The 26,212-nt window shown below is 39.1% G+C and overlaps 1 protein-coding gene across 1 annotated transcript in view; it reads right to left on the bottom strand.

Moving 5' to 3' along the window:
* The window catches only part of LOC124267847 (basement membrane-specific heparan sulfate proteoglycan core protein-like), a 183,073-nt gene that overhangs the window by 146,586 nt on the left and 10,275 nt on the right, over positions 1-26,212 (bottom strand). The window contains 1 exon segment of the mRNA XM_046702838.1: positions 7,326-7,491. The gene's annotated coding sequence lies outside the window, so the exon portion shown is untranslated.

Here is a 26,212-nt window from a genome sequence, read left to right as displayed (position 1 = left end):
ATCTTCAGTTATCTTTAAGTAGGAATTACTGAATGCAAACTTTGGAGATTGTCATGAAATGTTTATATCATATTGATCAACATATTTCAATGAATAGGCATTCAATGTGAATAAAGTGGAATTTAAAAACAGCAAATTTGGAGTAATTTTTAAAATGTTTTTTTTTTAAGAATAACACAAGTATGGGTACCCCAATATTTGTTTCTTTATCATCATACTCAAAGGCACAATTCTAAATACTTAGGTTTCTGCAAGGGATACCTGCTTTCCTGATAATCATACCAAGTCAAATATCACATAAAAAGCAAACATTCCTATTCTACACTAGTATACATATTCATTTTCATGATTTTTTTTATCATATTGACAAAACACTAGAATTCACTGATATCCATAACAGAACAGAAACAAGTGAATCTCAACCCGTATCCACACAAGCTAATGATACAGACAAGTAGATATATATATTTCCACATGCCTCCCAGGGAGATAACACTTTTTATACACCACCAATGCTAACTGGAACAGAAGTTGAAAGATAGACACCATTATACCTCTCCTTTCACATTATGGGAACTCTAGATCACTTAGTGACTCATCAAGTACAGAGCAGTTTTCATTTCTGATCATCGTCACATAGAAGTTGGCAGGGAGCAAACATCCATGCAATGTACATAGGAATACAAACACGATGTCCTTCTGGTTGATGAGTTTAATAGTGGTGCTTCAAACACTCCCACAGCTGGTGAACGCTATTCACATTTCTAGAGTCTAGTGGTCTGTATTTGGATAAACCCAGAAACTAAATCTTTTCAAAAGACATCTTTCAAACATTCATTTGTCAAGTTTGTAAAAGTAAAAGATTTTAACAACAGAGAGTTAAATATCCTCCATGTGCTCACCTCTGTCCACTACATACAATGTCACTGTGTTTAACTGCATGTGTCCTCTCAGTTTCATTCAATATGTTCATGGCAACATGGGGTATTTCATTTGGAGTTCAAAGCATTTTTAGGAGTGAGATCATTGGGGGATGGCTGCAGTTTGAAGGAAAATTATTAACCAAAGGCATTTCAGAAAATGACCAATTTATTGGCATTCCAAAGCCTAAACTCACTGTCGTGAGGGTAGCAGCCTCTGTGGTCATTCTTTGGTTTCAACACACTATTCTGTTTGGCTATGAAGTTTACTACCTACTTACTATCCACTACCCTGTATCACTACCTGCAGCTATATTTCACTTTAGGAGTATTTAATATACACTTCATGTACAAGTAATATACATCATAGACTGGTCTAGGCCACTGGCCTACTGTGTGACATTGTTTTTGTTATCTCATGGTAAAATCTCACTTAAGGTCCAATCACTTGGTGTATCATATATAGTGAATACTGAATTGTTTTGCTTCCCATGCTGTAATTAACGTATCTCCCTGATTCTCTTATCACTATGTTGAACAGTTACTTCTAACAATGTTGGGGGCAGTGGGGTAGCCTAGTGGTTAAAGCGTTCGCTCGTCACACCGAAGACCCAGGTTCGATTCCCCACATGGGTACAATGTGTGAAGCCCATTTCTGGTGTTTCCCCCGCCGTGATGTTGCTGGAATATTGCTAAAAGCGGCGTAAAACCAAACTCAGTCAGTCAGTCAGTCTAACAATTTAGATAATGAAGTATTTCTAATCCTATGCAATAATGAACATATCTATTATAGCTAGCTTTTCCAGAGTAGATAATGAAGTATTTCTAATCCTAGGCAATAATTAACTTATCTATTATAGCTAGCTTTTCCAGAGTAGATAATGAAGTATTTCTAATCCTAGGCAATAATGAACATATCTATTATAGCTAGCTTTTCCAGAGTAGATAATGAAGTATTTCTAATCCTAGGCAATAATGAACATATCTATTATAGCTAGCTTTTCCAGAGTAGATAATGAAGTATTTCTAATCCTAGGCAATAATGAACATATCTATTATAGCTAGCTTTTCCAGAGTAGATAATGAAGTATTTCTAATCCTAGAGCAAATAATGAACATATCTATTATTATAGCTAGCTTTTCCAGAGTAGATAATGAAGTATTTCTAATCCTAGGCAATAATGAACATATCTATTATAGCTAGCTTTTCCAGAGTAGATAATGAAGTATTTCTAATCCTAGGCAATAATTAACATATCTATTATAGCTAGCTTTTCCAGAGTAGATAATGAAGTATTTCTAATCCTATGCAATAATGAACATATCTATTATAGCTAGCTTTTCCAGAGTAGATAATGAAGTATTTCTAATCCTAGGCAATAATTAACATATCTATTATAGCTAGCTTTTCCAGAGTAGATAATGAAGTATTTCTAATCCTAGGCAATAATTAACATATCTATTATAGCTAGCTTTTCCAGAGTAGATAATGAAGTATTCCTAATCCTAGGCAATAATTAACATGTCTATTATAGCTAGCTTTTCCAGAGTAGATAATGAAGTATTCCTAATCCTAGGCAATAATTAACATGTCTATTATAGCTAGCTTTTCCAGAGTAGATAATGAAGTATTCCTAATCCCCTGCTATAATCAATGCACTGGTTTCATGCCCACTCCTGCATTATTCATTCACTCCCAGAGAAGGTGTGGTTTTGGTGGGGGACCAATCTGTCCTCCATTAAACCAGCCTGAATGTCTAAAACAATACACAAGGTCTACAGACTCTCTGTAGACATGGAACATGTGGTGTCGTGATTGAGTGGGTGCCAATACCGGAACCAGTGCTGATTCAGTCTTCATTACAGATGTGTGGTGTGCTTACTTAAATAAATGACAGCCATGGATACATTCCCAACCTCTTATAGCCCTTACGAAACCCTCACAGGTGCCTGGAGGTTGTGAAAACACTCCCAGAATCATAAAGTCTTTACAAACCCTACCATAGCTCTCACAATCATGTCACCTGTACAACATTTCACAGACCTTACAAAACCCAATCATTGATCTCACAATTCTAATACCTTTACAACCTCTTACAGACCTTACAAAACCCAACCATTGATCTCACAATCCTAATACCTTTACAACCTCTTACAGACCTCACAAAACCCAACCATTGATCTCACAATTCTAATACCTTTACAACCTCTTTGATCTCAGACCCTTTACAAAACCTTACAAAGCCAACCATTGATCTCACAATTCTAATACCTTTACAACCTCTTACAGACCTTACAAAACCCAACCATTGATCTCACAATTCTAATACCTTTACAACCTCTTACAGACCTTACAACCTTCTAATACTCTTACAGACCTTATCTCACAATTCTAAATACCTTTACACACCCTCTTACACCAATCATTGATCTCACAATTCTAATACCTTTACAACCTCTTACAGACCTTACAAAACCCAACCATTGATCTCACAATTCTAATACCTTTACAACCTCTTACAGACCTTACAAAACCCAACCATTGATCTCACAATCCTAAAACCTTTACAACCTCTTACAGACCTCACAAAACCCTACAATGGGACTGACAATCATAGACATATTCAGCTTACTTTCATCCTTAAGAAACTCAGGATAGAATGTTCGAGTCACAATGACATTAATATGTGATACTTTGATCCCCATGCAATACACCCAATACCCATTAAACACCCCTACCTATGCACTGTGTAATGTCCTTTTGAACAATTATATTGCAATATCAGTCAGAGGGATGACATTTAAGATTGATGCTCATACTGTTTATCACTGGATTGCCTGGTCAGACTCAATTATTTACAGACTGCTGCGATATAGCTGGAATATTGCTGAGTGTGGTGTTAAACAGCAAACCAACCAACCTAACTGACATTTACCACTATGATGATCACAAGTGAAGAGATGATAAATCAGTCACAGCCAGGGAAAGTCTGAGACAAGTCCAAGACCAGGCCCCGATTTCTCGCGAAACAAACTTAAGTCTGAGTTTCGACTTAAGTTAGAGTTTTTACTCAAATTTGAGAAAGTGCATTTCCCAGAATGAACTAAAGTCGATATTAAACTCAAACATAGTAGACAATTTGAGTTTGGTGGACAGATTACTTAAGTTGTTTGGGCATTTTTATTTAAAAAAATGCAGTTGAGTTAAAAATTCATCTGTTTCAAATTGTCAAACTCAGTTTGAAATTTTTGAGTAAAAACTTAAGTTTGTTTCGAGAAATCGGGGCCAGGTCACCCTGGCATCTAAGGGAGATAACTCTACACAAACAGTTGCAGTACCCATTAAACTACCCCTGGCCTCCTAAAACCTGAAACATCCAATGCCACATAATGATGACTAAATGAAAAAGATAAGGCATACTTCTCCTGCAGCATGCACCTGACAGACAGACTTTATCTACCTTGCATCATCACAGACTTTAAGGAGCACCATCTGCTAACATTATTCCCTTAACTCCACTACTAGCCACGGCCAACATGTTCCTTCAATCTTCTATGGGAGAGCCACTCCCCATACTCTGATATCAGGTTAGATATCACACCTGACTAACGAACATTAACAGGTGTTTTACATAAAAAGCTGCACTTGTCAGACATGTTTTAACAAATTTATGAAGCGAGCCCCGGCTCCAGTGGGAGCAGTGACTTCAGTGTGGCAACTTCTTTGAGTGGCATGTTTCAGTGTGGCAATCATTAATTTTTGCCCTCACAGATTCCTGATTACGACATAATTGAATTTTGCAGAGCCTGTCAAAAACCCATCTCCTGATGTTTAACGCATTATTTTTGTAATCAAATTTAAAAAAAGTTGATATAAAGACTGGAAAGTTTGACATTGTTATAAACAAACATCAAGAGCATCATAACCTCAACATTCCAGACCTAATGCAAGCCAGGGGAAAACATACACCTGGTGATCTGTGTTATATAACAGGTCAGTATTCCATCACTATGCTGGGAGTGTATCATGAACTGACTTGTTCCTTCACATCTGTACTCCCTACTAAGTGGTCTATATAGTGGTGACTCTTTCACACACAGAATCCTAACGGATTCTTCATTGTGATGTCACAGTGACCATAAAGACTGGTGTATAAATGTCGTAACAACCATGTGAGCAAGAGTTAAGTGAATTTAAAGTGAAAAATGTTCTGTTGCAACAATGTATACTATATGATGAACTTTCATAGATTTGTTTAACAATTTAAAAAGTTTTTCACTTATTATCAGTTTTGAAATATAACTCAGAAGAGCAAAATGTAAATTCTGCTTCTGAACTCAGGATTTGGAAACTACTTAGCTTTGAAACTGTGCACAAGTCTTCATGAACCAAATCATACTTTAGCTCACAAAATATGGAAATACAATTAAGATTTTAGTAAATTCTGGTACCAAATCTGGCCCTATCTGCTCCAAAAATATATCTTCCATGCCTATTAGTCTGGGTATTCAATATTTTCTACATACATGTTTACTCAGATTTGTTCATATCTATCTTGATATTATAGTAGTTTGTAGAGACTCTGGTCCCTGCTGTGGGCAATTTCTCTTCTCTTCTTCCTGCCCAAATGCAACCCATACATGTTCCATGTTACCTATGATCTTCACACCAGCCTACAGCACCATTACCTCCTCCAGCTATGTAAAAAACATCAAGTTCTCCACATATTCCTTGCTTAAACTATGGCAGTTTTCCAAATAGTTCCAGAAAACATCAGTGCAGCTCAATATATCTGCCAGCTCAGTTCCTCCTGGGCAGTTCGGTTATCTCAGGTCATCAAGTAGAACGTTCAAGTCATAACAATTGCAGGCAGCATGTGCACTGTAAAACGGGAGGAATTCCCAGGAAACCGATACGATACGTGTGATATCCCAATTTCTTGAAATATCACACATCTCAGTTTTCCATCAAAGATGGCAGCAAGGATGGTAAATAAACAAGGGAGGTAATCTGTAATTTGATGATCTATCTGCTGTCGTGTCTCCATGGCCATTCAGTGTGAGAAGCGTGTGATTTGGAGGCACTGGATTGCCGCAGACAGGCTGGGTCATACAAGGCAAGTGTGGGCAGTTTGCTGAGCCATCAGTTTGTACTATTTCCTACATACCATGAGTAATCCTCAACACACACCCTCCATGTCTGCTACCACAATCTGAGGAGGACCATTTTGATCTGGACCATGCACTTATGGGCATGGGAAGGAATATTTCCATGAATTAACATTTTCGTGTGGGAAGTGACCTTCCCTTCCCATATGACATTTTAATGATAAATAAGCATGAATGTTTCAACCAAATTACCCAGCTATCATATTTCCAGTTGTATGTGAGTTACTATGGTTTAACACCGCTTTTAGCAATATTTCAGCAATATCACAGACGGGGGACACCAGGGATGGGTCTTCAGCGTGATGAGCGGAAGCTTAAACCATAGGCTACCCCATCGCCCCTTCCAGTTATTAACTTAACAGTCATATCTTCAGTTCCTGACTCAGGTTTCTGGTCATCCCTGGATCCTGAATCAAGTCAATAACAGTTACTGCTGGCTCCGCTATAACTAACATCTTTACTTTACTGAGAAAAGTGTACCGGTAATCCCAAACATAAAATATAGTTCAGTTATCCCTAATTTCATACCCAGTTATCCCAAGGTCTTGAACCCATATATCTCCAGTTCTTGAACTGGTTACACCCATTTCATAAGCCAGTTATCTCCAGTTCTTGAAGCCGGTTATCTCCAGTTCTTGAAGCCAGTTACCTACAGTTCTTGAAGCCAGATATCTCCTGTTCTTTTAATCCAGTTATCTCCAGTTCTTGAAGCCGGTTATCTCCAGTTCTTGAAGCCAGTTACCTACAGCTCTTGTAGCCAGATATCTCCTGTTTTTAATCTTGTTATCTCCTGTTCTTGTAGCCGGTTATCACCAGTTCTTGAAGCCAGTTACCTACAGTTCTTGAAGCCAGATATCTCCTGTTTTTTAATCTTGATATCTCCTGTTCTTGTACCGGGTTATCACCAGTTCTTGAAGCCGGTTATCTCCAGTTCTTGAAGCCAGTTACCTACAGCTCTTGAAGCCAGATATCTCCTGTTTTTTAATCTTGTTATCTCCTGTTCTTGTAGCCGGTTATCTCCAGTTCTTGAAGCCACTTATTTTCACAATATGTCTCCAAGTGCATCTGTCCTCTTCATCTCCAAGTTATTCATTTACAGGTCACTCATGTTCTTTTAAGTAACTATTCACTTCATTTCCCAGAAAACTGTCTCTAAAGAGATTCTTTTGGCCTTATTATCATTTTTCTACTCCAACATTTTGTCGATACACAGAATATGATTTATTTTCAACTTACCTAAATCCCAGAACAGTAACAAGCTGCTGGCCTGGTGTGTTGCGGAACAGAGCTTCGATGGCCTCCGCAATTTGCTGAGCTCTTGACTGGAACTCAGGACTGTATCGGTTCTTAAGTTCATCACTGAACGAAAGATCCGAGAAGTTCAAACTCACTCGGAAATACACTGAAAAAGAAACAGAAAAGACAGTTATTTACAATGTTTACTTGCCTCGAGCTACTGTGAAACCACTCCAGACACAATGTGTATGGAGTGAGTCTCCCTGAGTGAGTGTGTGAGTGAGTGAGGAGTGAGTGAGTGAGTGAGTGAGTGAGTGAGTGAGTGAGTGTAGTTTTTTGCCACTTTTAGTAATTTTCCAACAATTTCACAGTAGGGGACACCAGAAATGTTGTCAGTGGGTGACTAGACGTTTCTCTCTTGACAAGCAAACCAGTATTGCCTGAGGTCTTGCAGTGTTTATTGTAACTGTGTTTAGTGTGTGGAGCTCTTCTACTGTACATGGATGTGCATGTATTTCTGAGGAGGCTTTCTTATATGGAAGTAAGGCGGTGGGGTAGCCAAGTAGTTAAAGTGCCCATCACGCCAAAGACCTGGGTTTGATTCCCAACATGGGTATAATGTGTGAAATCCATTTCTGGTGTCCCCTACTGTGAAATTGACTTTTTCCATATTTCATATATTTCTTGGGTGTAAATATAATTTGTGAATCATACTGATGCCAGCCATCATGCATGAAATAGGCTTATATGAACAGTAGTAGTGTGATCTGCATGTACTGGTACACGTGGTAATGGTAGACAACTCTGTATTGCATGAGCAAACTCTCAACAGTAATGATATAGATGTTGTACACCCTACTTTAAAGAAGGGAGGGATCTGAATGCATTAATTTGTAGATGTGCGAGGTCTGTCCATTGCTTCACAATATCAGGTTAACAAAATATCGATATTAATCTTAAATTTAACATCCTTATGAAAAATGAATTTTGGACGTGTTTAGTAGGTATGTTTGTGAAGATATTTACAGGAGTCTGAAAAGTTCCAGGGAGTACAGATCTTTAAAGTATCCTCGATGCTCCACTCACTCATCTTCCTCACCCAAAAAATAACAGATGCTTCAATTTTGTATGAGTTTTGTAGTTTTATAATCCATAAAAAAATCCTGATAAGTTGACATTTGATTGTATTATGTTCTTGTTATTTTCGGTTTCTGATACTGGCTTGGGCTTTCTCGGGGTTTGAATTTGTAAATAGAGACATGTTGCTCTAGAATATTTAGTAGATATCCTGGATATTTCCTGACACCAGTGAGTTGAATAACAGCCACTTCCATCCCCGCTGACACCAATGTCTCCAGTCCAGATGCTTAACAAAATACCAGGGAACATAATCTGAAGGTTTCAACATTGTTGTAATTGCACAACAAGTACAACAAACTGTTTGACATCAGAACCACTGTGTCAATATGAGCTATAACAGCCCCCTGGAAAGGGAGAGAATAAGAGCACATTCAGCAGAATTCCTTCCATGCCACTTAATTCAGCCTCCAGATCTACACCCTCATAAAACAATAAATTATAAATCGGCTTTATCCCCCAGACTCTGACAGATTGTGTAAGAAGGCTTGTCCCTTTCAGCTAATGTGGCACATGTTCTCCCCTTGTGCTCAAACTTTTAAATGCCAGACTTTCTCACAGATCCATTCCAGTCTGACATTTTCCCTGAGGAAATGAATGAAAATAAGCTATTACATTGGAGTAAGGAGTTCGAGTATGTTGTTTTCCTTGCAGGCCTTTGTACCTGCACATTGTATACAAGACTGTCTGGGAATATAACATGGTGAGACCAGTATCTACCAGAAGGGACGATATCATACATATTGCCCAACACTAAAGGGTGGAGCCTGTAGAGGTGATTACATGACAAACTACACTGTAACACAAGGATAGATCCAGCAGTATTGAAGGGGCTGGGTGTCAAAATACAATGATGAATTTGTATATATCATGGGTGTTCACATGTCACGTTTATAAACATTTGTTTGACAAGCCTTTGTAATTTTCAGTGTTTGGGTTGTAGTGATGTTGCATGTTCAACACTGCTGGAAATTCCTTTGTATCAGTGTTGTTTTTCTAGTAACAGAAACTGACTGCAGAGACACTGAGTGCATGACATAACAGGGGTCCAGGAAAACCCCATTTTCCATCTTTGTTGATGATTGAACTTCAGAAAACAGAAATCGACATTATCAGAAAATAACCTTCAGTTCAACTGGAAATATTTCAAACACACATAAACGCTGACTGGCCAAATTTTTCTATCATAGCTGACAAACTACATTAAGAAATATCTGTCCGATCCACAGAAGCAGGGAATATATTTCAGACAGCAGTGACCAGAGAATATACACATATATAAACCAGGGCTGATATTCAAGACAGCAGCACCAAGAAAGTATATAATTGGGGCTGATATTCTAGACAGCAGCACTGAGATGGTATACTACTGGGGCTGTCATACCAGACATCAGCACCTAGATAGTATTTAGCAAGGGCTTATGGGCATACATCATAGACCATATTGTGGAAGGGCTGGCACCAAGAGGGTATTCAACTAAGGCTGGTATTCCAGATCAGAACCAAGATGGCCTACGTGTACGTTGGTATTTCAACCAGCAGCATGGTATATAACTAAAGCTGATGTTCCACATATCAGCACCAAGATGGCCCCTCTGAAACTGAACCGCTCATAAAGCCTGTCCACACCTACTCCTCCAGCCAGGTTCCAGGTGAGAAAACAATCAAAGCCACGGCTCCCGGAGGTGGAAGGTGGCGATCTACATTAACATGTCTCTATCCACAGAGATAATACCACATGTTCCAGCACTGAAACCAGGGAGCCAAGTACAGATACAAGTCGGCCAGTATATATGGGTCATACTCTTAGAGGGGCTCTCTACAAATGAGGTTTCGGTCTGGCTCTTAAAGGGGCTCTCCAAAGATGAAATTTGGGTAAGGCTCTTAAAGCAGCTTTTTACTAGTGAGTTCTGGGCAAGACTCTTATAGAGCTCTCTACAGGTGAGATTCGGGTCTGGTTTTAAAGCTACTCTGCAAAGGTGAGATTTGGGTCTGGTTTTTAAAGCTGCTCTCCAAAGGTGAAATTTGGGTACAGCTCTTGAAGGGATTCTCTACAGGTGAGATAGGTGTCAGAATTGTAAAGAACTCTTTTCATAATCATTAGCTGACACAGGAACACTTGAAAGAGAGCTACAGCTGCACTGGGTACAATATATGGATGTAGGGGAGCAGATTACTTGAGTACTCTTAACCTCATACTGGGAAACCATGTCAGTTGACCACTTTAACAAGATAAGCACATACCTAACTAAACAAGAAGATATGGGTCAGGATGTTATAGGGTCTTTACTACATGGAGTACAAGTCTATACCATGTAAACCAAACAACAAATACATTAGAAGGGCAGCACATACTGAGCTGCTATTTGCTATAATGAATTAGACCTTTTCTTATCATAGCTGAGAGAAACGTTTTTATAAATGCTTCAAATGAAACCATAGTGATATGAAAGTACTTTTCATTACAATGATTTTGACGTTTTTGTTTTATACTGCACTTGGTCATAGTCCAGTAAAATGACAGCAGGTAAATAACCAAATCTGGGTCAGGTGAGCCAGTGGTTGCTAGTATGAACAATCTCACTACACTATCAAGGTTCAATTACACACAGTCAGCCAAATCCCCACTTTGTATAAACATTGTATCATCTGCTGGAGTAATTCAGTTTAGCATAAGGTTACATAAGGTAATTTTTCATATACTGATCACAATTTCCATCAGTAATATGCCTGTCACATACTGCCAAAGAGTGAGTGAGTCACTGAGTGAGTGAGTGAGTGAGTGAGTGAGTGTTCCAGTAAAATGTTGGTATGGCAGCTTGATGTTGGAGGAAAACCTCAAAGTTATGCTGCTCTTAGATATTACCCACTGTGGTGAAACCCGCAAGCATGGGTGTGGTTTGATGAACCTGGCAACATATACTTGGGTTTCAAACACATAACCGAAGGTCGCTGGAGTGCCCAAGGGAGGCAACTCTGCACAGTGAAGAGCTGTTCTGGGCCACCCAATGAACCAGAAGTAACAAGTTCTAGTTCTTCCAGCTGGTTCTCAAACCTATGAAACAAACATATCATCTAAACCACACCATATAAACTTTATGTTTTTGACAATGAAACTGTCAAACAGGCCACCATTTATGTAAGACACTACTCAACCAGTCTATCATTTTCAGGGGTAAGTAATTCCAATCTGCCAGCTGCCAGAGATGAAGGTCTGACTGAGCCGATCCAGTCCAACCCCTTCCTGCATCCTTCCTCCAGTCAGCAAATTATCAACAAACCAATATAAGCGTCTCCTTAAAGATAACTGACAAGTTTATTTGATAACCCCAGGATAAACTCATTCCTTAAAGAACCAGTTCTGCAAGAACTCGGAGGCAATACTGGCTTGCTTGTCAAGAGAGAAACGGCTAATCTCACACTGACAACAGCTGCCCAGACTAATATCACCAAATCGTATCATGGAACATAGGGTAGTCTATAGTCTGTCATACAGACCCTGAAGCAAATATATCCAAGAAAGCCCACGCAAGTCTAGAAAATGTGGCAAGTCTAGATTTCCTCAGCTTCAGGGCTCCTTTTCATTATATTATATTTTTTTACTATGAACTTTTTTCAGCAAAATATGGTCATTTCAGAGACTAGTTGTTAGTCTAGGTAGTCTAGTGGTTAATGTGTTCACTTGGCAACTTTGCAAAAGTCTATGTTCAGTTCTCCGATCATACATTACTGGAGTTCCTTTCCTTGACCAATCCATGACAGACACTATCTGAATTTACATGTAACTCCAAATGCTAATCACTATATATCCTAACATATATATGTCTCCATCAGTGCATTGACAATATTTATTATCAATACTGGACAAAAATAATTAGGGATAAATGTTTTGAAATTATGAATAATGATCTATTTATTCATTGACACACTGATAAAATATCAATCATAAAAATACCAATATCCCTAACTTATTTTGTCCAGTATATTTTGGTATAGCGTGTTCATCTTCATCCCCACTACACTGCATACTGACTTTCAGCCAACCTGTACCACTTTGTTGGTTCTCATTAATTACTGTTATTAATATCACGATAAGATTAATATTACATTATTAGAGCCTTCACTGAACAATCCCTGGTTTCTGTATGTAATCAAGCCCATCAGCCCCATGTTCAGGGCAACCGCATTGTCTCTTCACGTGTCCATTATCATATATTTGTAACATTTATAATTTCAGTCAGTCTGGTATTCTGACTGCGTGTGTCGGTACGCCAGCAAACAGGAAGTGCTGCCTACAGGGAAACGCCCTGACGATGAGCTGGATCTCTGCTCGCCTCAGTTATGTCTGAGCTTTCAGTCAGTCTGGTATTCTGACTGCGTGTGTCGGTACACCGGCAAACAGGAAGTGCTGCCTACAGGGAAACGCCCTGACGATGAGCTGGATCTCTGCTCGCCTCAGTTATGTCTGAGCTGGAAATTTCAATTTGTTTTTCCTTGTGATTTCTAGCCATGTATTCCATTCATTGTGGTTTATCGTTCATAGATATTGTATTACACATCTCGGACAGTGATTCCAATGTTTTATATTCCTCAAAGAGATACTCCCCATGGTATTGCTGGAATATCACAAGAAGGATTGAGGATTCACCTTTGGGTGAAGTTATATCACCATTATCAAGCCAGTGATTACTTGCATGACAATGGCCATTGAACCTATACCAAAACGTCCTCCTATTGTAAGAAAGAAGATCATCCATATATCTTTTCCAATTTCTCAATGCCTCTCAGTGGTGGGGGTAGCCTAGTGGTTAAAGACTGCTCATTACGCCAAAAAACGGGTTCGTTTCCCCACATGGGATACAGTGTTGGCTCGTCACGCTGAAGACCTACGTTCCATTCCCCACATGGGTACAATGTGTGAAGCCTATTTGTGGTGTCCCCTGCCATAATATTGCTGGAATATTGCTAAAAGCAGCATAAAACCATATTCACTCACTCACTCACTAATGCCTCTCAAAGAAGAAGTACCCTTCATTCACTAACTCTTTTAATAAATCACTCATTAATTGGAACTAATATCAAGGAGACCAAAGAATCTTTCATATTTTCCTCACACTGAAGACAAAAGAGATGTTTTGCAGACTGATAAGTCAATATGCTTAATGTCATCCCAGGCAGCTCCTGTGGACATGGTCCTTCAGCAGGTGTGACTGGAATCACAATGACACCAGTTGCACTGATTACCCTGGTCAGGTAACACCACAGGTAGGAGTATCTGTGTCGGAGCATCCCATTACCTGGAGCAATAGCCTAGGTGTCTACAGTCTGGGGTCCTCCTGGCTCCAACATGGAGGGTTATTGCTTTGGGAGGCGCCACTGATTGAATATAAGAGTGAGTGAGTGAGTGAGAGTGTCTTGCTTTCATTATTATCACATACTTCAAAAAGAAATTACTCTGACAACCAGTATCTGCCTCTCAAGTAAACAAATATGATAATGATTGATAGTTGAGAATTAATACACATATTTTAAATCTTTTATTTTCCGAAGTGTTCTTTATGTAGCAGGCTACTTAATTATTAAAGACGTGCATATTTGCAGCAGCAATGTACAGTTTTTAAGTTGATCAATGGCAACCACTTATTCAATCTTCTTCAAGTTTGTATCACTTCTTGGAGAAATAATTCAAAATCAACAGACTTGATGACTGTAACAGATGCATGCCTGTTAGATCCACCACTGAGTGATTCCACACAGATTATCTCCCCCTGAAGTGAATTTAATGAGTGTTTAATGTCCCTGTGACCACATAAATCAGAGCGCCTCCTATCTACCGGTGTTCTAGTTTCTCGATGGCTTGACCAGACACTATGCCAACTCAGGCTGACAGTTTACTGAATGCCTCCTCAAAACTGTCCACTTGGCATATTTAGAACACTCTGTCCGGGTGATATATGCCCATATATCCAACCTCCTTTAGGCCTGGTGTTTACACAGCTAACTTGTAAGCTGTGACATCCTTTATATAAAACATTATATTAGTAGGTTTAATGTGTGGTATTTGCTTTCTGGGACATGTCATCAGTAGGCACGATTAAAGATGCTTTCAGAATGTACCACCTCACCCACTTTCTATAAATACGGTGTGTAGATTATAGATTTATAACAACAATAATATCATTGAAATTTTCTCTTATATTGTAAGTAGTGTAACCTTTGTCATATGACAATGTGACACACAAGTATGTCTGTTGGTCAGATTTTACAACTTAACCATCCATGCTTAAAGTTAAACCATGTACAGACCCAGGTTAGAATTAGTCTGAAACAATCCATGCTGGTCGTAAAAGAAAACTGACATGATCAGGCTCAGTAGCTTGGTTGATACATGCTATCATATCCCAACAGGCAGATCACAGGATTGTCTGGTCCAGGTTTGAGTATTTCCAGACGGCTGGCATACAGCTGGCAAATTGCTGCGGCTTTAACCAACAAACAAAAGATGAAATCTCACTGCAAACTGAAAAGCAATGTTCCCGCAGGCTGATTCATGTCAGATTTTAAGTGCTCTTCAAAAGTGGAGGACTGTGGTCCCTGATTGCTGATCATACCGACATCACGTACATTCCAATGATGAAGCAGAAACCTTTACATTCAAGTCCAGCATCAAATGTTGACCTCCATTAGGAATATATATACCGGGGTATAACTTCTATATACATATACTGCTGTGTCATCAATTCCATATCCTGACTGAATTCCAAACTGACAACAGCCACAGACATGTTTGGAGGAACTTTTGTTTACACTTTCATCTGCCAGGGAGGAAATTGCCAATTGAAGACCTTAGAACTATTTCCTGTATTAAATCCTGAAATGTTTTGGCTATGGAATAAAACTGCCTTTATTTCTGTACTGGCCAATGAACTATTAAATGAGAACTACTTCCACTCAAAGTACAAACTGTTCTTAAAAAACTTAATACATATGCATCTGTTGCCATGGTAACTATAAGTTACGAGAAAAACTTCATTAAACCATAAACTTTCTTCATAATTTAATATGAAATGTATTTAAAATAATATGAATCTTCAGGTTTGATATAAAAAATTTCAACCCACAAACAAGCCATATCCTGCATGTATTTCCCATATTGCCCCTCGATGTATGATGCATTGCCTACATTGTTGGTAATCTACTACAGAGATACAGATATTTTTCACACAGTCTTGCCTATACTATAAAGGTAGTTCATGTTAAAAAGCACATATGGATACAATGGCATCTGTCTGCTGATTGCTGTTGTACCAAAGCATGCCCTGTTCACAAAGCAAACACGCAAAAACATGAATGAGAATATTTTGTCAGTACCTCATCAGGGTTTTAAAAAAGTATAAAAACTGTGTATATCATACATCCCCTCACCTGATTATTATCACACACATGCGCACATATGCACGCACACACGCACGCACACACACACACACACACACCTCCCATGTCCTCCCTTCATACACCCCAACACACAGACAAATAAATGTATGGAAACAACATTGCGTCAAAACTGCCTGGTGTCAAAGACACTGGGACGCTTCAAGCACATGGAATGTGAATATTTCTTTGACTTAACCTCAAAGTATCGAGTAAGCATTTCTCTCATTTGTTGCTGACATTCGAAACATTCTCTGTGGTTGTTGCTGTTACTGAATGAGTGTTGAAAACACCTACACCCTCTGCCCCTTGTTTTTCTACTCAGTAAGATGGCCTCTCAGACATACTATTAAGGCAACAACTAACTGTGATGAAAGGAGAATCCTGACAGGCTTCTGTTGGCCCCATCACAAGTAATTCCCTACCTAGACAGGGCTGACATTCATACATTGTACCACAATGTTGCACTAGTTGAAACTGTGTCCCCTGACTGTAACTAACTGCATGGCTATAAGATGCTTTACACAACCACAGATAAGTGTGATATAATTATAATAAACCAAGCTATATCAGTAATGTTATGAATATATAAATGTAATATTAATGTAATATGAATAAATATGCAATTTACTGCATCCAACAGGCATTTTAGCAGATTTACTTTATTAATTTCATATATCTTGTACTACTTTTTTAACAGCAGAATATTTACTTGAAATATATTCATCTTTAATGGTATTTTGTTTTGTATGGCAAATTCAATACAATTCACTCCCTTAAGTGCCGTTTATATGGATAAAGTAAAACATAATAAGTAATATTGGGTAATGGGGAACATATCTGCATAATTGACAGAAACCAGTGGGTACTGTATAACCTTGTAGAAGGATGGTGCACAGTTCAATGTGTAGATTATATATAATGCTACCAATTTAATGCATGGGTGCTCAAGTACTTTCACTTGTGTTCATTCATGTTATTACTTACATGTTATTACTCACTTGTTATTACTTACATGTTATTACTTACTCATTATTACTTACATGTTATTACTTACATGTCATTACTCACTCATTATTTCTACATGTTGTTACTTACATTTATTTACCAACTGGTTGGTCATAACTGGCAAGTTATAACTTATTAACTTTCATGTTATTACCTACATGTTGTAACATTTATTTACCAACCGGTTGGTCATAACTTGTACATTATAAGTTATTAAAATATTATTACCTACACATACGTACAATGTAGCAATGTAAGAACAAAAACACATTAAAGGTATTCTGCGCCTGTTTATTTTTCTCTAATTTTGAGGATCACTTTAATTACAGTGACACTTCTTAACTAAAAATGTCAAATCTTTTTAGATTTTGTTCAAATTCTAAACCAATATTTTAACAGTGTTAATAAATACTTAATTTCACTGAAAAAACATGTTCTAATCTGTTCAGAAAACACCCTTAATTTGACAGTCAAACACAATTTGGTACAGAAACAACACACACAATTTTCCCAACATCTTCTCATTCTTCTGACAAAGCTTGAAAAAACACAGTTCTGTGTCTTCTCTGTTAGAGGCTTAGCCTATTTTGCAGTGCTAAAACACTTGTAGGTATTTCTTTACTGGCTACAATGTCTCCCGTTGACAGACTTGGGTCACTCTGGGGTCACCTGGTCATATCCAGCATTCCAAGGTACAAGCACTGGCAGGACAGTTGTGAGGACAACAGGTGAAAACGATGTTGTAGCTCACCTGTGTAAATCTGCAAGAGGTGGAGCTGGGATCATATGACTGGATTGTCTGTGGAAAACCAAACTGTGTTTCCTGGGCCTGACTTAACCTTACTGATGTTAAAGACTTATGTGAAGTCTTCTTCTACTGAGACTATTTCTTCCCAAACAAACAGCTTTGTGATTTTAGTGACTTGATTTATAACATTGCTTATGAGCTTACACTTATCATGAGTGAGTGAGTGAGTTTAGTTTTACGCCACTTTTAGCAATATTCCAGCAATATCACGGCGGGGGGGCGGGGGACACCTGAAATGAGCTTCACACATTGTACCCATGTGGGGGTTCGAACCCGGGTATTCGGCGTGACGAGCGAACGCTTTAACCACCAGGCTACCCCACCGCCCCCACACTTATCATGAACACCTGGTATCATCACTGACTGTGAACCATTCCAAACATTTTCACCTGTTTTGCTGGAATCTGTTATATTTTGGCATACTGGCCAGTAACCACACCAAGAAGTCTTAGTCTTCAGGGATTTCATAGAAGTTCAGGAACAGACAACAATACTTCAAGTCGTGCACTAGAAACATAATAATGTTGAAATTGGCCTCAACAACTAGAACACATCTATGTTCAGCTTCATTTCAAATGTCACCTCAAACTCAACAATATTAGTTTCAGAAAAGATTGACCTTTTGCCTATAAGGACCAAGGAGTTCACTCAACCGAAGAGAATCCGACTTGCTTATAACCACCATGAATGATACAAGAGAAGGGAGGTAATCCTCACTCTGGCGGTAGAGCTGTATGACTTACAAGCCACTAATGGTTTTTTTAATGAAACAATTCTGTGACAATAACTGTCTTACTCAACTCCTTGTCAATCCGAGCAAAATACAATGTCATACTTTAGGTCTGGCTCCAGTGACTCAGTACACTGTTGTCACATACTGAACCAGTTAGACAGACACTAATTATACGAGCAAACCTTGAGGGAGACCGATTTGTTCTTGTGAAGACATAAGTACCTGCTTATGTCCCAGTAAATCCTTTGGTCTCTGTGAATAATGGCTTCAGGTGATAAACACAATCAGCAAAAGTATGTCAGAAATCTTGGGCCAAGGAAAAGCGTACTTACAGCCTGGCAGGTACACAGGAGTGAGTGAGTGAGTTTAGTTTTACGCCGCTTTTAACAATATTCCAGCAATATCACGGTGGGGGACACCAGAAATGGGTTTCACACATTGTACCCATGTGGGGAATCAAACCCAGGTCTTTGGCGTGACAGGTGAACACTTTAACCACTAGGCTACCCCACCGCCCCAGGTACACAGGAGCACACCTTGCAATCACTAAGTTTCTGTGCATACGAAATTGTTTCAAAATATTTTTAAAATCTATTAGAATTTGTTTTTTTGATAAACTGTCTTTAAATATATGACAGAATGGCTCAAAGAAAATATCATCATTTTCAAAATTTGAGGAAATCTAGATTTCTCAAAAGATTGAAGACGTGAAAGCTTGCCCAGCAGTTTTGTGTTTTTCCGAGTACACATACAGTTATCTTATTTTAGGATTTTTTGTTTTTATAATTGTCTGTAAATGTAAACTAGAAAGGAGCCCCAAGAACTTCCTCACATAAAAGAACTGAAGAAATCCAGACTTGACAAATTAAAAACAGCAGCAAGCCTACATATGCATACACATTTTCTGCATTCCAATTGATGCAGTCTGTATGAGCTAATACCATGATACAACTGCCATAAAATAGCTGATAGCATTCAAATCCTTACAAAAGCTTTAAAAAACATTTCTGGAAAACATGTCAAAGACAGTTCCAACTTGAAGCATCTGTCCCAAAATAACTGTCTGATGCAGTTCCCTATGTTCACTCATGTCAAATGTTCGTGTTGTTTTGTAGGGGAGTATTTGCCTTGCCTTTGCATGTGTTTGTGATGGGTGCCACAGGTGAGGCAGGATATACTCAACATTTGGAACACCCCTGATATCATCATTATCTGATCATTATTCATCCAAGCATGCTTATGCTTGAGTCATTTAACTCTGCTTAGAGTAGATTTATAGGGAAGATAGTGGAAAGGGTAATGTGACTTCTATTTGGATGTTTTCTATCTTTTTTGTCTATTTTGTGGTAGATTCTCCACACAGAGTGTCAGTGGAGGCATAGTCTGGAGGGAGTGAAGGTGACACTTAATCTATATTGGCATAATCTTGCCACAACACAGTGTAATTACATGAAAAAGACAGAAACATAACATCAAAGATAGTTGTCAGATTGGCAGTCTCTTGAGTCAGCAGGCAAGGATCTGCCACTGTGTCTACATGGTTACCATAGTGATATCGTATTGCACACATACAAACAAACACTTACTGTGAGCTTATATCAAGGGCTATCCATTTCCTACTCTAAAAATATGGGTAAGCATTAGTAAACACAGACTTTTATAAATAACCTAGAAGCCAGACATTCAGAGCTGTGTCAAAATGGTTTTGTACAAGTCTGCGGTACATTTGGTATGTTCACTGGTAAATGTCACTCAGCATTATTCCAGCTGTTTACAAGTGAATAACTGCATCTCAAATTGACAGACCCGTGAAGATCCGGGGTAGAATAGGTCTTCAGCAACCCATGCTTGCCAGAAAAGGCGACTATGCTTGTCGTAAGAGGCGAACTAACGGGATCGGGTGGTCAGGCTCACTGACTTGGTTGACACATGTCATCGGTTCCCAATTGCGCAGATCGATGCTCATGCTGTTGATCACTGGATTGTCTGGTCCAGACTCGATTATTTACAGACCACCACCACATAGCTGGAATATTGCTGAGTGTGGCGTAAAACTAAACTCATTCACTCACTCACTCACTGAAATTGACAACCCTGTGAGTGATGCTATGAGCACCAGTCCATGAAATCGGGATATGATGAAATGCAATGAACCAGGTCATTGCACAATACCACCCATTCCAATAAGACACCTCTACAGATAAACATGTGTTGCTTGGTTACATAGTAGACTAAAACAGTTACACCAAACACAAAGGGACCACTAATTTAGGTTCCTAACCATAGCTTGACATTCCCATGTCAACTAGAATATACAGCAAGAGGCTGGGGCCCAGACAGTTGGTATCGAGTGTCAGACCATTATAAGTGTGATTAACATAGTCTACTGTATATTTCTACCCAGAATTCCCAACAAACACTCATCTTGATCACTACTGTCCCCTAATATTTCATAGGTAGGTGCAGAATATATTTTTTTAAAATTTCAATTTTGCTTCTAATACTAACTAGTTGGGTGGGACTTGTTAAGGGGATTTGGTAGCTGATGGTTTGATACCCCAGATGGTTTGACACCCTCAAAAGGTTTGACACCCTTGAATGGTTTGACACCCTCAAATGGTTTGACACCCTCAGATGTTTTGACACTCTCAGATGGTTTAATACCCCAGATGGTTTGATCCTCTCAGATGGTTTGATACCCCCAGATGGTTTGACACTCCCAGATGGTTTAATACCCCAGATGGTTTGATCCCTTCAGATGGTTTGATACCCCCAGATGGTTTGACACTCCCAGATGGTTTGATCCTCTCAGATGGTTTGATACCCCCAGATGGTTTGACACTCTCAGATGGTTTGATACCCTCAGATGGCTTGACACGCTCAGATGGCTTGATACCCCCAGATGGTTTGACACTCGCGGGAGACTGCCAGTTCGGTTTAACTGTTTCTATTATCATTAGAACAGATGGAAAGCCATTCTGTACACCACAGCAAAATCTGCCCATCTTTCTGGCTGCCTGCTCCCATGCTCTGGATAGTAGATTGTGCTGATGTACATCCATCCATCCATCCATCCTCAGCCAACATGTCATCCCTCACAGCTACCTTCCTGAACTATTTCTTTCAGCCGTTTGTCTGAGGGTCTTAACCAAGGGCTCCATGCCAGAATACAAAAATATTTGATACCTTGACTAACGACACAGGTTTAATTCTAGGTAACATATTCATAAACCATGAAACCATCTTTTTAAGACACTGAATAAAGGTTTTTCTCATCTATATCAAATTATCTGTTGTATTTTGTGAAAATGTTAATTGTATACACGCTACCATCATTTAGAGCCTCAGAGAAGAATGACATAGGTTTTCTGGGTATAATTATCCCAATATCCCGGTGAGAAACTCCGCCAACAAAAACAATGACAGTGTTGTTACAGAAAGCGGAATACTGGACATGGTGAGACAAACACAACTACTTCCAGACACACAAACATCACATCAAAGCCACTGAGGCGTCCAAACACAGCATTCACATACAGCTCTAAAGACTGTCGTAGAGTCTACTGTGGTTTCTTTCCTGCAAAGCACTCTTGATCTTTCCCATTGTAACCCAAGACAAGATATTCATCTGTTACAAAGCCATTTCTAGAAATCCTACAATCTAATGCTCTGATTTAGACAATGATATAAACCGTATCCATTTTCTTCTTTGTTTATTAAAAATAAATATGCTATGAAAAATCCCACAAATGTTATTATCAGCAAAATCATGTCCGGTATTCAGATTCCAAAAGGAAAAAAATGGAATTTCTCTAAATTTGAGACATTCCCCAATCTGTACCAAGAACCTTAAACCCCCCCACCCCACAAAGATCTGGCTTAGAATTGTCTTCAAAATTTGCTTGTCATAAGACTGACTGACTGACTGAGTTGGTTTTACGCCGCTTTTAGCAATATTCCAGCAATATCACGGCAGGGGACACCAGAAATGGGCTTAACACATTGTGCCCATGTGGGGAATCGAACCCGGGTCTTCGACGTGACGAGCGAACGCTTTAACCACTAGGCTAACCCACCGCCCCGCTTGTCATAAGAAGTGACTTAGAGGATCTTTGACTGATGCCCATGAAGCCAATCACGGGAATGTATGGTCTGTGTGCGTGCATGCATGCATGCACAGATGTTATCTAACTGGAATATTGCTGAGTGCAACATGAAACAAAAAACAAGTTACAGAAATATGTGGACATTGTGAACGAGATTCATTCGTCCAGCGAATCTTACTCCGCAATGATTGATAAAGCTGGCAATGCAGCGTATATTTCAACTAAGTTACAGGTACATTCTGATGATTACACTTATCAGTGAAAAGTTGCTTTTATGGGTTGTAAACATTTAAGACCTACTTGTATAATTTTAGGTTAAACATTTTGAGGTCAATGTGGAACAGTGTTGCATACAGTTAAGTGGGATGAACTCAGTTGAACTTGAAACAAACATCACAGGCACTTAATAGGTTTATACTCAGATCCAAATTATATTAAAGGTATTAATTTACAATTAATTCTCGCCTATTAGGTGCATTTCTAACCAGAGATAATTTGTATTCAACTGACCATAGTATTGCCCCCAGTCATTATATGAGCATTTCCTGTACAGACAAAACATTACCGCCATGCTTCCAATCTGCACCCTGCAGCATTCATGCCGAATTCTGCACTGAATCTGCACATGGCTGCACTAAGCTGGCCGATTATTCTGCCTGGAGTGTTCTGCTACAACTTGGATGACAGATCTCACCGATATGGTTATCATGCACTTGATAACTGATGCCATGATACAAGCCCAAACCATGTACGTCACCGACTTCGTCAAAGACCCTTCCAAGCCAGGAATCATCTGGTAGAGCCTTCACCTTAAGTATACAAACCAGGGGCTGGTTCTAGGAAGAGGTAATAAAAGAATAATATTCAAAAATGCTGTTCTCAAAGGCATCTATGTTGTAGGAATAAGGTCTGACACCGAAACATCACACAGGAGGCTCTGAGTAAACAGTTTTGTGTCTCGCGTGATGAGAAGCCTAACAAGGTATCTTTGAAAATATTCATGAACCTGAGATACTTGCGTTAATTATGTTATTTATAATAACAAGCGTATGTTTTTACACTAGCTTTCTGTATGCATGTTCTTAATGACACGGATGATGATGATGGTGATGATGATGATGATGATGATGATGATGATGATGATGATGATGATGATGATGATGGTGATGATGATGATAAGGCCATGTGTGATGAATGTTTGTACATTCTACATTCTGTACTTTTGTGTTAGTAAGACAGTGAGGCTGATGAAAGTTTATCGATAAAGCCTCAAAATAAACCAAGCCTTATTGGTGTTTGGAATTAGGGTATTGCGTATTCTGCAGTCATTGGTCACTGAATGAGTCTAGTCTTTGCACGACACCTACCACACAATGTCTCAAGGTTCAGATTTACCAATATACTATGTTGGGCTTGTTGTTAAGCTGTTCAGTTAACATGTCTTCCGTCACAGAGATTATACCAATGTCCACAGAGATTATACCAATGTCCACAGAGATTATACCAATGTCCACAGACTGCAGACAGGCACCAATGTCCACTGTCTGTCTGACAGGCACCAATGTCCACTGACTGTCTGACAGGCACCAATGTCCACAGAGTGCAGACAGGCACCAATGTCCACAGACTGCAGACAGGCACCAATGTCCACTGTCTGTCTGACAGGCACCAATGTCCACTGACTGTCACCAATGTCCAGAGTGCACAGGCACCAATGTCCACAGAGTGCAGACAGGCACCAATGTCCACAGAGTGCAGACAGGCACCAATGTCCACTGACTGTCTGACAGGCACCAATGTCCACAGAGTGCAGACAGGCACCAATGTCCACAGAGTGCAGACAGGCACCAATGTCCACTGACTGTCTGACAGGCACCAATGTCCACAGAGTGCAGACAGGCACCAATGTCCACAGAGTGCAGACAAGCACCAATGTCCACTGACTGTCGGACAGTCCTTGAACATCATTATTTACCCTTTGGCCCAAACTGACATGCAAAAGCTCCAAATGAATCAAGTCTTGATTATACTCAGATTCTGAATCATCCAGGACACTGGGGTTCCTTTTTAATTCAAAGAATTTTGTTTCTATAAAAATTATACATATGCTGATAGTTAGCCTCAGTCTACTATGTCTGCACTGTGGGAAACACCCCAAACACTTAACATGTACATCAAGTGCTTCAGCATCTCCCAAACCTTCAGCATTTTCCAGACCTTCAGTATCTCCCAAACCTTCAGCATCTCCCAAACCGGTTCCAAACAACAATATCTGATATGAAATGTTAGATGGTACTTCAAATGTTATTAAATGTCTGTGTGATATGGAATGTAGGATGGTACTTCAAATGTTATTACATGTCTGTGTGATACGGAATGTTAGATGGTACTTCAAATGTTATTACATGTCCGTGTGATACGGAATGTTAGATGGTACTTCAAATGTTATTACATGTCTGTGTGATACAAAATGTTAGATGGTACTTCAAATGTTATTACATGTCCGTGTGATACGGAATGTTAGATGGTACTTCAAATGTTATTACATGTCTGTGTGATACGAAATGTTAGATGGTACTTCAAATGTTATTACATGTCTGTGTGATACGGAATGTTAGATGGAACTTCAAATGTTATTGCATGTCTGTGTGATACGGAATGTTAGATGGTACTTCAAATGTTATTGCATGCCTGTGTGAGAATCTGTGATGACTATCACTTGAAATATGGGAAGTTTGTTACGACAGCTACCACTTAACCTTGTCCAGAACATCAACAAATTCCTTTAATCTCAGTGTGAATTTAGTGACCCAACCCAACAGGTTTGAGTTAAAAGGCATCAAACAGATGTACAGGGATTGTAATGGAATTGAGAATGACAAAGGGGATGGGTTTTGGGTGTTGGCGGTGTGCATACCCCTTTTTATAAAAGTTGTATTTACACCCAAAATGTCATCAAGCATGTCCTAGATCACATCTCCAGTTCATCTAAATGTCGATAGTTTTATTTGACAAACAGCCAAACCACAAAAACAGCTGCACCAAGTCTTATTGTTTGTTTACATAGGATTCAAACTGAGACAGCTGTAGAGGAACTCCTCAAAGTGACCTACAATGGCTGCCAACTGTTTTGAAACATGCATTCAGCTGTTGACACAACAGGAAAAAAGTGGCATTCCAAACTTTGGTATCATTTCCGTGACTTCTTGAAAACTCAGCAAATCGTCAACAATCTCATGGGCTTGCATATCGTGCTGTCTGTGCCCTCATCAAACCCTTGGCTTCACATCAACATGAAACTTTATGCAGATATATCACCACTCCGTACAAGAAACCAGATCGCTATCACTTTGTTGGTCGGAAGGGCTCCAGAAAACACAACGCTTGGCATACATATTTGGTGATGGTCTCTGAGTTAGAAAAGGGATCATTGTTTGATATATAAAGTTTATGCATATTTAATAATAAACTCAAAGAAACCAGTTTCATGTCTGTTGGAGGTAACCTAGAATGCTCTAAAAGAAATTAAAAAATGAATCCACATAAGTCTGGAATGATTTGGATTACAGATCACCACCATATAACTTGACAATGGTGTAAGAATCTATACCGAAACGATGCATCATATATAATAAAGAAGTTGTTATCCATAAAGTATCTCACT

Source organism: Haliotis rubra, unplaced genomic scaffold, assembly GCF_003918875.1.
Source record: "Haliotis rubra isolate DU_JTF1 unplaced genomic scaffold, ASM391887v1 Scf134, whole genome shotgun sequence".
Taxonomy (NCBI): Eukaryota; Metazoa; Mollusca; class Gastropoda; order Lepetellida; family Haliotidae; genus Haliotis; species Haliotis rubra.
This window is presented reverse-complemented; position numbering and strand designations above follow the sequence as displayed.